General features: G+C 44.9%; 1 protein-coding gene and 1 long non-coding RNA gene across 6 annotated transcripts in view; one reads left to right on the top strand and one right to left on the bottom strand.

The window, feature by feature from the left end:
- Positions 1-606, bottom strand: part of GYG2 (glycogenin 2) — a 52,827-nt gene extending 52,221 nt beyond the window's left edge. For 2 of the 5 annotated variants that reach the window (XM_011934281.1, XM_011934283.1), the window contains exon 1: positions 425-606. The gene's annotated coding sequence lies outside the window, so the exon portion shown is untranslated. The other 3 variants (XM_011934280.1, XM_011934284.1, XM_011934282.1) reach the window with 2 other exon arrangements.
- Positions 607-4,881: 4,275 nt separating this feature from the next.
- Positions 4,882-11,803, top strand: part of LOC105506210 — a 13,321-nt gene continuing 6,399 nt past the window's right edge. Inside the window, exons 1-2 of the long non-coding RNA XR_001000891.1 lie at positions 4,882-5,077; positions 9,680-9,780. This is a non-coding gene — a long non-coding RNA (uncharacterized LOC105506210). The remainder of the gene's footprint in view (positions 5,078-9,679; positions 9,781-11,803) is intronic.

Below are 11,803 nucleotides of genomic sequence, written 5' to 3'. Positions count from 1 at the left end.
CCCAAGCCTCCCAGCCCTAAGCCCCCGCCCCCGTCTGTCCTCCGTACTGGGGCAGCCTCCGTCTCCCCGCGCCCCGCCGCGCCCTGGACGGCCTGTATTCCCCAGTACTCGGTGCCCCGGCTCGGCGCACTCACCCCTAAGCGCCCCTGGCCTACCCCGGCGCCCCGCACCCCTCCCCTCCTTCGCGCTTGGCCAACCTCTGACCTCCAGCCAGCCCCCTGCGCCCCTCGCCCCTCCTCTGCACTCCAGGCCGGCGCCCCTCCCCCAGCCCCGGCCTCTGGGTTCCGCCCCCGCCCCACTGTACACCACCCACCCGCCAGACCTCCTAGGCGTTCGGGCAGTCTCTGCGCCCCCCGGCCCCCCGCCGCGCCCAGGCCTCCTCCACTGCCCACAGTCCCCTGCACCCCGCTACAGCCCGTCGCACCTCTTCCGCGCTCTGGCTGCCTCGGCCCAGGGCCGGCGCTGGAGGCCCCGAGGGCAGCGATTGGCCTCTGTCCGGAAGCCCGGCCCCGCCTCCGCCCAGCCCCCGCGGGCGCGGGTCCTCTCCTCCGCCCTGCAGCCCCTGCCTGCAAGCCCGCGCGCCGCCTGGTGCCCAGCCCCGGCTGCCGGGGAGAGAGACCCGGGAACTGCCAGGGGCTGCGATCCACGCCCGCGCCCCGCCCCTCGCCCGCCGCGGCCCCCTCGGCAGTCGGCGGTTTCTAGGTTTGGACATTTAACCTTTAATCAGCCGGCCCCAAAGTAAATGTTTACGATGACTTAAGGCCCTGGGCCCAAGGCCGGCGCGCAGCCGGAGCGGAGGCCGCTCTGGAAGCCTCCTAGAGCGAGAAGGCAGGGCTCATACGCGATCTTGTTGAATGCATGAAAAATGCACGTGCGCATACTTGCACGCATAAATGAATGAATGAATGAGTGCACGAAAGAGAGAATAAATGAGTGTTTCAGATCTCAGCTGTTGAATGCATAGCGAGCGAGTGACTGGCTGTACGCATGCGGTGAGTGCATGCATGCGTGAGTGCATGTATGTGTGAGTGCATGTATGCGTGAGTACATGTGAGGCGTGAATGAACAAATAACTACTCATGAATGAGCGAGCCAGGAAATGGATGAACCAGTGAATCAATGTTTGCGCCAAGGAGGGAATGAATGCATTCACACGTGAATGCACGAGTTGAAGGCATGAATGAGCCAATGCATGTGTGAATGAATTTAGAGATATATGCATGAATGGAGGTGTGACTGTGTGGAAAAACCAGGTGAATGCATGCATGCATGAATGAAGGCATGAATCTATGAATGAGTGAATGAGTGAGTTGAATGCATGAATGATTGAGTGAACAAGTGAATCCATGCATGCACAGGGCATGAATGAGTGGAAGGTGAATTCATGCCTGCATGAGTGAGTGCATGAATGAGTGAACAAGTGAATTCATAGGTGATTGAGCGCATGAATGACTTAAGAAGTGAATTCATGCATGTATAAGTGCATGTATGAGTGAGTAAACAAGTGCATTCGTGTATGCATGAGTGCATGAATGAGTGAGCAGGTGAGCTCATGCCTGCCTGAGTGAGTGAGTGAATTCATGCATGCAGGATTGAATGAGCACATGAAGGCATGCATTTATACAGGAATGAATGTGTGTGTGAGTGAATGAACAGAATACATGACAAGTGTGAATATGTGGATGAATGAATGAGTGAATAAATATAGTACACGAATGAGCTGAACAAACTAGCATGTGTGTTAATGCACACACATGAGTGAAGATTGCAAACGCTTCATGAATTAATGTATTATGTATGAGTGAATGAACGAATTGAATGCATGGACAAGAGATGAATGAATGAATAAGTGAAAGTGTGCATGCATGCATGAGTGAATTCAGTGAATGAATCAATGAATGTGTGAATGCAGGCATGTATGAATACATGAGTTGAGTGAGGGATGATTGTGTGAGTGCATGCATGTATGAGTGCATGAGTTGAATGAAGAAGTGTGTGAATGCATTCGTGTATGAGTTGAATGAGTGAATGAATGCGTGAATGCATGCATGTATGAGTGCATGAGTTGAATGAGTGAACTTACTTGGAGAAGAAAAGCCTTCACGTGACCATGAGAAAGCGACAGCAAAGGAACCCAGATTCTTGCCGAAACTGTCAATGGCGATCAATGCAAGCTACAGTCAGGACTTCCTGATCTAGATTAATACCTAGGATGATCGATGGTCTGTGGATAGCAGGCACTGTGCTGGCGGCTGTTCCTGCATCAGCTCAGCCTTGGGGACAGGTATCGGTGGTGTTTTTAGCTCTACTTCACAGATGGACCCAGAGCTGTAAATAAACAGTGGAGGCTGTCTCTGACCTCCAGCAGGCTGCATGCAAGAATTTACCTCGCGGCTACTGGGGCTTTGTAAGATATCTGCAGGCATATTAAGCATCAAGAAGGCACCTTTATTTTTTTATACGTTATTACAACATATTTTTCTGCATTCGTTTGTATTAAACAGGTTTACATATCAAATTTTACTGATTTATTTTATTTTATTTGTGTAAATTTATGGGGTAAAGTGCAATTTTGTTTCATAGATATACTGAGTTGTGGTGAAGTCTGGGTTTCCACGGTAAGCATCACCTTAATAGTGTACATGGTACCTATTAAGTAATTTCTCATTCTCCACCATCCTCCCACTCTCTCACCCTTCTGTATCTCCAGTGTCTATTAATCCACTCGCTATGTCCATGTGGACATATTATTTAGCTCCCACTTAGAGTGAGAACATGTGGTAATTGACGTTCTTTTTCTCAGTATGATAATGACTTAAGATAATGGCCTCCAGTTTCATCCATGTTGCTGCAAAAGATAGAATTTCGTTCTTTTGCATGGCTGAATACAGTTCCATTGTACACATAAATCACATTTTCTGTATCCAATCACCTGTTGATGAGCACCTGGGCTGACTCCATATCTTTGCTATTGTGAATGGTGTGTCTTTTTGACATAATGACTTGTTTTCCTTTGGGTGAATACCCAGTAGTGGAACTGTTAGATCAACTGGTGGATAAAATTTTAGTTCTTTGAGAAATCTCTGTACCATTTTCCATAGGGGGTCCACTTTTAAATCTGTCCAGCCTCTGAGTCACTGGGGAAATCCTTAGGAGCTGAGAAGTGCCCCGGCGGAGCCCCCTTTGCCAGTACAACCTCAGTTTTCTATCCTCTGGATGCCAGCCCCAAAGAAGAGAAATGCCAGGATGAAGCTGGCCCCTCCAAGGAAGTCTCAGTTCTTGTGCAAGGAAGGGGAGACTTTCCCAGCTTCTGTGCTTTCTCCTTGTTGGCTCCAACAGTTGCCAGATGTCTGCACAGCCTCGTGCTGCCAACTCGTTCCATGGGGCCTGTGTTGGCTTCTCATTGCTCCAGCAGGGAAACCGTGGAGTGCTGTGATCTTGCTCTGGGTAAGGGAGGATCCTCCTACAGGAAAGGGTCTTACGAATGTTCTAATGAGAGGTGTATTTACAAATGACTCAGACAGCTCCTGCCTCCTGGACTGCTCAGAATGATGTGATTGTCAACCTGATCCCTTTCCCAGGGTTGGATGGAAGTTACTACTGGAGTTTTTCACCAAGGCGTTTGTGGCATTCAGGGCTGGATTCTCTGTGGTGGGCCCGTCCTGTGCACTGTAGGGTGTTGAGCAGCGTCCCTGGGCTCCATCTGCCAGATGCCATTAGCACACTTTCCAGTAATGACAATTAAAACTGACCTCAAACATTGCACAGTGTCCCCTGGTGGGGGCAGGGGCAGAATCATTCTGAGACTGTGAGTCACTGTTTAGATAAATGATAAATAAATAGATAGATAATGGATAGATAAATAGATCAGTAGATACATGATAGATGATACATAGGTAGATAATAGATGAGACAGGATGGATGGACAGATAGATGATAGATAGGATGGAGAAATAGGTGATAAATAGATGATAGATATACAGATACATAGACATATAGATGGAGATAGATGATAAACAGATAGATGAGAGATTGATGATGATGATGAAGATAGATAGGAAGACAGATATTAGATAAATGATAGATAATAGATAAATAATGATGATAGATGGATGATGGATGGCTAGATGTATAGACATGTAATAGAGAAATGATACATAGGTAATAGATAAATGATGATGATAGATGAATGGGTAGATAGATGGATACATAGATAGACAATAGATAGAGTCTTTCTCAACTTTATCACTATTAATAATTAAGTGGAATGACTGTCTGTTGGGGGCGTCCTGTGCCCTGCAGGGTGTTGAGCAGCGTCCCTGGGTCCCACCCACCAAGTGTCAGGCACACCGCTCTTCTCTCTGGAACAGGGGTCTCCGAAATAGAATCTCAGGCTGCGTTTTGCTGAGAACCCTCACCCCATCTTTTGATTTTGAATTCGGGGTGAGATGTGCAGGCTCAGTCCTGGTCCGGCAGCATCAGCATCACCTGGGAAACTGTGTCATGCACATTCTTAGGCATCTGAACTCTGAAATCAGAACCCTGCGTCCCGGGGCTTCCCCCGACCCAGCTACGTGAACCAGGACTCCAGGAGTTCCCAATGCGCAGCCAGGCTTGAGACGCACTGCTTGCATTTCTGAGATTTGAGGGCGCTGGGGAGGGTAGCTGGAGCCAGGAGGCCTGGAGAGGGGGGAGCATGGATTTGGTAGAGATAGAAAAGGGTTGAAACAGCCAGAGAGAAAGAGACGTTGGGGCAATTGCAGGGATGTTTAAACAACATGTTTAGGGCACACAGGAGGCCTCTGTCTCCCAACACAAACAAGCGTAGGTGTGGCACCATTCTCTGTCCCATAAATCACCCCACCCCTCGCCACCCGCCTGTTTCTCCCGTTCCACTGAGAACTGGTGCTCTGAAAGCAGAGTATAAGGCACTAAGTCACAAGGCAACGCTCATGATCCCCGGGCAAAAGGGTAGCTCCGTTTTTAAACCCGGAGGAGGCATCTTCCCCTGGGGGTTGCCGGGCTTCTGTTCCTGTGTGTGTTGGTCTCCAGGAAGCCATGGAGAGCTTGGCAGCAGGTGAGCTTTGTCATGGGTGCATTCGGAGTAAACCTTTCTCTCCTCCCTGTTGCTGGGAATAGGTGTGTGCCAATTTTCCTAGGGAGGCATTTGAAGAAAACGTCAAGACATTTATACGCCCGGGACAATTTTATTGGAGAGTTAGTTACAAGACCTTTTTAAAGTTACATGTGTGCTGGGAAAGGAAGGATTGAAACCCGGCAGGCAGCTGGGCATGGTGGCTCATGCCTGCCATCCCGGCACTTTGGGAGGTAAAGGCAGGAGGATCACGTGAGCTCAGGAGTTCAAGAACAGCCTGGCCAATACAGTGAGATCCCTCCGACTTTACAAAAAATTTAAAAAAAAATTAGCCAAGAGTGTTGGCACACGCCTGTAGTCTCAGCTACTCAGAAGACTAAGGTGGGAGGATTGCTTGAGCCTGTGAGTTCAAGGCTGCAGTAAGCCATGATCGGCACTCCTGCCTGGGTGACAGAGCAAGACTCTGTCTCAAACAACAATAAAAAAAATCAAACTCAGAAGGAACAAAACAGATGTTTGTGCCAAGCTATTTGATTGCACAACATGATTGTAACAAAGTTTCTAAGAATTGAAGACAAGTACAGAATGAGAGAACACATTTGCGATACACAGAACATGCATCTACATGTATGTGTGTGGGTCACAATTGCAATTACATCTCAATATTTTATATTTTGGTAAAGAGTAACATAATAATATATAATATATAAAGAACTACATTGCCAAACAACTTGACACAAAATAAGCAAATGATTGGCAGCATGTGCTACTGGCTACCCAGTCAACCATCATTTTTCCTTATTGTTGGCAGAGCCTGTATTTTTTCCCAGGGTTCCTTCATGCTTTCTCATGCTTTTTTTTTTTTCTTTTTTCTTTTTTTTGAGAGGGAGTCTCACTCTGTCGACCAGGCTGGAGTGAAATGGCATGATCTTGGCTCACTGCAACCTCCACTTCCTGGGTTCAAGCGATTCTCCTGCCTCAGCCTCCCAAGTAGCTGGGATTACAGGTGCCCACCACCATGCCTGGCTAATTTTGTATTTTTAGTAGAGACAGGGTTTCACCATGTTGGCCAGGTTGGTCTTGAACTCCTGACCTTAGGTGGTCCTCCTGAGTCAGCCTCCCAAAATGTTGGAATTACAGGTGTGAGCCACCATGCCTGGCTACACCTGATTACTTTTAGTTAGGGGCTGTGTGTAAATCAGGGATGAGGAATAGGGGGTGAGCCCTGAAAGAATGTCTTTGCTCTTAAAAGAGAAAATCTGGGAGGAAATGATCTTAATTGGGCTTACATATATTAGTGGATGAAGCTGTGATGGCTGGAGGTACAGCAGCCATCTTCTGCCATGAGTGAAATGGGCTGATGACTCATGAAACACAGGACTGCAAGACACAGAGAACCTGGCTACTGGAGGACATTGTTAAGCTCTCAAATTGACCCAGCCCAGAGGTCCTGAATCTAAGTACATCTTGTTACGGATGCTGTCTTTATTGCCTCAACCATTTTGAGTTGGCAGAGATAGAAAAGGATTGAGGCAGTCAGACAGGGAGGGAGATTTATAAAACTGCAGAGATTTCAGGGGAAAAGTGCCATCACTTATAAAATCAAGCAGACATTGTGAAACGTGTTGGTCACAGGATTCCTTTGCCCTCTTTTTTTGTTTTGTTTTGAGACAGAGTCGCGCTCTGTCTTGCCCAGACTAGAGTGTAGTGGCACGATCTCAGCTCACTGCAGCCTCCACCTCCCGGGTTCAAGCAATTCTCCTATCTTAGCCTCCCAAGTAGCTGGGACTACAGGCATGTGCCACCATACATGGCTAATTTTTGCATTTTTAGTAGAGACAGGGTTTCACCATGTTGGCCAGGCTGGTCTCAAACTCCTGACCTCAGGTGATCCACCTGCCTCAGTCTCCCAAAGTGCTGGGATTACAGGCATGAGCCATCGCGCCCTGCCTCTTTTGCCCTCTTAACAATGATTAAGGGCCTAGAGGAACTTTTGTTTTTGTGCATTGTAAGTGTCTATATGTTCTGTAATTAAATTACATTGCATTAAATTTAATGCTGTAATAAATTAAAATTAACATTTCTATATTATCTGAAATTAAAAGGTTTTTGACTAATTAATAATTTTAAAGATAAATCCACTACATTTTACATAAATAATGTAACTTTATGAAAAATGGGATGTATTTTTTCAAACGGAAAAAATTTTCATAGGGGAAGAGTACTGTTTTACATGTTTACAAATCTTGTTAATATCTGACTTATGAGGAGACGACCAGTTTCTCAGATCAACATTCCTTACGTTGTTCAGGTTAAAGTAGGTTAAAGTAGATGAAGAAAATCTAACCTCATGAAGATATATAGTTAGAAAAAGTATTTTAGTAATCTTTTCAAATAACTGTGAATGTTCTCCTTTGATGACAAAACTTGATCATCATTAGCTTCTCAAAGATAAGGTAGTGTGGAATCTGAAATCCTATCACTGAATTTTTAAAGTCTATAAATTTAAAACCCACAGGTTTATCTTAAGCTTCAGACAAACCTTTTATCCATTCATGGTTCTGCCACTTCACACATAGGTCATTTGTAGAATATTGCTTCCTTGAGTTGTGGAGGTCTTCCAGATGTTTTATTTCATAATATGTATATATATTTTTTTAAAAACACATTTGTTAATATTCTTATCCATCTCATCCCAAAAGTCTTTAGCTAGAATACCAAAAGAAAATATCTCCTCTTTAATATTATTAAAGTTGTGGCCTGAACGAGGGCTTCACTCATTCATTTTCCCGTGTGTTTAATAAGTCTTTAGGGCCAGGCGTGGTGGCTCAAGTCTGTAATCCCAGCAATTTGGGAGGCCAAGGTGGGAAAATCACTAGAGCCCAGGAGTTCGAAACCAGCCTGGGAAGCACAGTGAGACCCCATCTCTACAAAAACAATAAATAAATTAGCCAGGGATGGTAGGACATGCCTGTCATCCCAGCTACTGAGGAAGCTAAGGTGACAAGATCGTTGGAGCCCAGGAGTTTGAGGCTGCAGTGAACCATGATCACACCGCAGCACTCCAGCCTGGACGACAGAGCAAGACATTGTCTCAGTGAATAAATAAATAAGTCTTTAATGAGCATCTACTACATGCCAGTCATGTTTCTGGAAACTGGGGACAAATCCATGCCTTTGTAGCAGTTGCATTCTAGCGGGTGATGGAGCCGGGAGAGAAACAATAAAAGGTGATACTTTATCATATGTTGGAAGTTGATAAGAGATAGAGAGAAAAGATTAAAACAGAGGATGTGGGTGAGGAAGTGCTCGTAGTGGGTGGGGACCTGCGATTGAAATGGCCCCACCTCCCTGCAGCCTCCCTTTGGTCTACAGCCAATGGTGGACAGTGTGAGATTTTGCCCCCAGCCTTCCCACCAGCTCTGCTGTGGGATCAAACGTTCTATGCTTGTTAGGTCCAAGCACTGTTTTCACTTTTGGTTGGGGAAAAATTGGCAGCTTCTCTTTCCATATGTCATGTCTACATCCCAGCTATTCATAAACAAGCAGTCATGTTTCATGAATACCTGTTTAGCAAGGGGCAGATGAATAGGACAGGGGGCGGACAGGAGACAGCTGTGAAGCAAAAATGTGACAATGGCTGGCAGGAACCCAGGGAATGCATTGCATTTATATTTGGAACTGTGAGGGAAGATGCAGCTTAGATGGAGGCCATTCCAAGTCACCCAAGTGCTTCAATGTGTGGAACCAGAATAGCACGTGGTGTGAAACTCTCTTGTGGGCTGAGATGGGCAAGCTAGTTCCGTTCTCTGACAAGTCTGGTCTTCTGGACTCGGCCCCTGGAAAGCTGCCTTTCTTTCTCATTACCCCATCTCCTCTCCCCTTACCGTGGGATCTCGTGAGCCTTTCTTGAACAGACACAGGCTCCTCTCTGTGGCTTTGTATGAAGTTCATAACTGGGCTCAGATCAAAGTTGTGGCGGAAGCCTTTATAATTCTGAAGGAAGCAGAAAAGGCATTGAATGACACCCCCAAGACTAACTTTTATGTTAAATGAAAAAAACGTTTAGCCAGTGGTAACATTTTTTTGAATGTACAATTCAGAAATGTCCACTGGGTGTCTCATGGCCCTGCTGGGAAACTACATGCTACAAGATAGTGATGCTTACACACTTTTCACCGTGATAAACTCATTTTATAGCTATGCTCAAACTGACCACCGCTGAACTAATAACTAAGCACTATTTGAGAGACTCTCTTTACACACCTCCCAGATTCTGCAGTTACTGTGTGGACTTTTAAGTACCAGCCCCTGACGGGCACATGGTAGGGGTTATAATACACTAGACCTCCCCAGTCATCCCTCGAACTCTAATTCTATCTTTATAAGCAACTCATTATCACTGACATCCTTTTTTTTGACAGGGTCTTGCTCTGTCACCTGGGCTTCAGTGCAATGGTGCAATCAGAGCTCACTACTGCTTCAACATCCCAGGCTCAAGCGATTCTCCTGTCTCAGCCTCCCAAGTAGCTAGGACCACAGGCATGTACTACCATGCCCAGTTAATGTTTACATTTTTTGTAGAGACAGAGTCTCCATATGTCGCCAAGCTTGGTCGCAAACTCCAAGGCTCAAGGGCTCAAGTGATCCACCCACCTTGACCTCCCAAAGTGCTGGGATTACAGGTATGAACCACCACACCCAACCAACATCCATTTTTATGTGTACATGTGTAAAGTATTTACATTATTTTAAAAGTCCGGGCACAGTGGCTCACGCCTGTAATCCCAGCACTTTGGGAGACTGAGGCGAGCAGATCACCTGAGGTCAGGAGTTCAAGACCAGCCTGGCCAACATGGCGAAACCCCATCTTTACTAAAAATACAAAAATTACCTGGGCATGATGGTGGGTGCCTGTAATCCCAGCTACTCAGGAGGCTGAGGCAGGGAGAATCGCTTGAACCCGGAGGCAGAGGTTGCAGTGAGCCGAGGTCATGCCACTGCACTCCAGCCTGGCGACAGAGTAAGCCTCCATCTCAAAAATAAATAAGTAAATAAATTATTTTAAAAGCTTATTTTTCTCTTATTTTTCTACTAAAATAAAAGGAATAAGCAAATAGTATTGTTATTATCTATTACTCCTACTGGCAGTAGGTCTTCCTAATTAGAACATTATTTATTAGCTTTCTAGATTGCTGTATTTTGATAGATTGATTTATCATTCTCTGGGTGAAATAATAAATTATTCTTCATTTTCCAGATGTAAAAGGATTGCTTCTAAAATCACACTGAATGGAGAAGAATTTAACTAAAGTAATCAATTTCAAAAAGATTGTAGGCTTTTGTAATGTTCAAAATGTCTATTTTTTTTCTTTTTTAGAGAGAAGGTCTCACTCTGTTCCTCAGGCTGGAATGCAGTGGCACAATCCTAGCTCACTGCAGTCTTGAACTCCTGGGCTCAAGTGATCTTCCTGCCTCAACCTCCTAAGTAGTTAGGACTATAGGCACACACCACTGCATCCAGCTAATTTTTACAAAATTTTTGTAGAGATGCGGTCTTGCTCTGTTGCCCATGCTGGTCTCCAACCCCTGGCCTCAAGTGATCCTTCCATCTTGTCCTCCCAAAGTGCTGGGATTACAGACATGAGCCACTGCACCCAGCCTGAAAAATCTAATTTTTAAGAGATCTTTGGGTGTATATGAGTTTTAGTGTGGTCACCCCTTCGTAAAATTTTTAGTATTTTAATTATTAAATTTAGTGACAATTAATATCCTACACTCCCTCTTTTTTATTTTGAATATTTTGTGAAACTGTTGTACAGTTTATTTTAAAAGAACTTTCATACTACAGACCTAAGAATAATATTTGAAAAAATAAAATTTCTGAAGCTATAACCTCTTTAATACAATATATTGTTTCTATTTTTACAGGAGATACACACACACACACACACACACACACGTATATAATATGTGTATTTTTCCTTTTGCACGAAAATTCTGTGATTAAAGCTTGAACATCATTAGAATAACAGAAGTGTTCTCCTTAGCTAAACTAATGAGCCTATTTCCATTTGGATTTGTGCATCCCAATAATTTTTTTCTCTGCAGCCTCAAGGTCTCATTTGCATAGAAAGATTATGAAAAAAATGAAATAAAATCCATGGTCCTCACCACAAAACATGACTTGTGCACAGAAAACATACAGGAGGAAAAGTCAGAACTCTTTAGCAAGTCCTCAAAGGCAAAAAGTGGCATCTGTGCAGTCAAGAAGCAAGTATCACCTTCACTCAAATGCTTTATATAGCTGCAGAATCCCTCACTATATCCATTTGAAGGAAAATCGTCAACCCTGTGATTTGGATCAATGAAGCCAAGCAAACAGGACAGCGGCCGCTTTCGCATGGTGCTCTCAGAAGATGTGCTTTAGATCTGTCAGAGGCATTAAAAAATTTCCTCTAGGCCTGAGTCCGATATCAGAATGATACATTTCAGAAAAACCAAGTTGCCCACTTCTGACTGTTTTGAACTTCATAGTAGAAGATATCAGAATCTTGCCATCTGCTATTTCCACCAAAGCAGGGCAGCTTTCCAAAACTGTTGCTTCATCACAAGTTTATGGGCTAAAAGAATCAAATTTATTTCCTTCTTTCCTTTCTTCCTTCCTTCCTTCCTTCCTTCCTCCCTCCCTCCCTCCCTCTTTGTCCC

The sequence above is a fragment of the Colobus angolensis genome, unplaced genomic scaffold, assembly GCF_000951035.1.
Source record: "Colobus angolensis palliatus isolate OR3802 unplaced genomic scaffold, Cang.pa_1.0 Scaffold133, whole genome shotgun sequence".
NCBI classification, from domain to species: Eukaryota; Metazoa; Chordata; class Mammalia; order Primates; family Cercopithecidae; genus Colobus; species Colobus angolensis.
The sequence above is the reverse complement of the archived record's forward strand: the minus strand, read 5'-3'. Positions and strand labels throughout refer to the sequence as shown.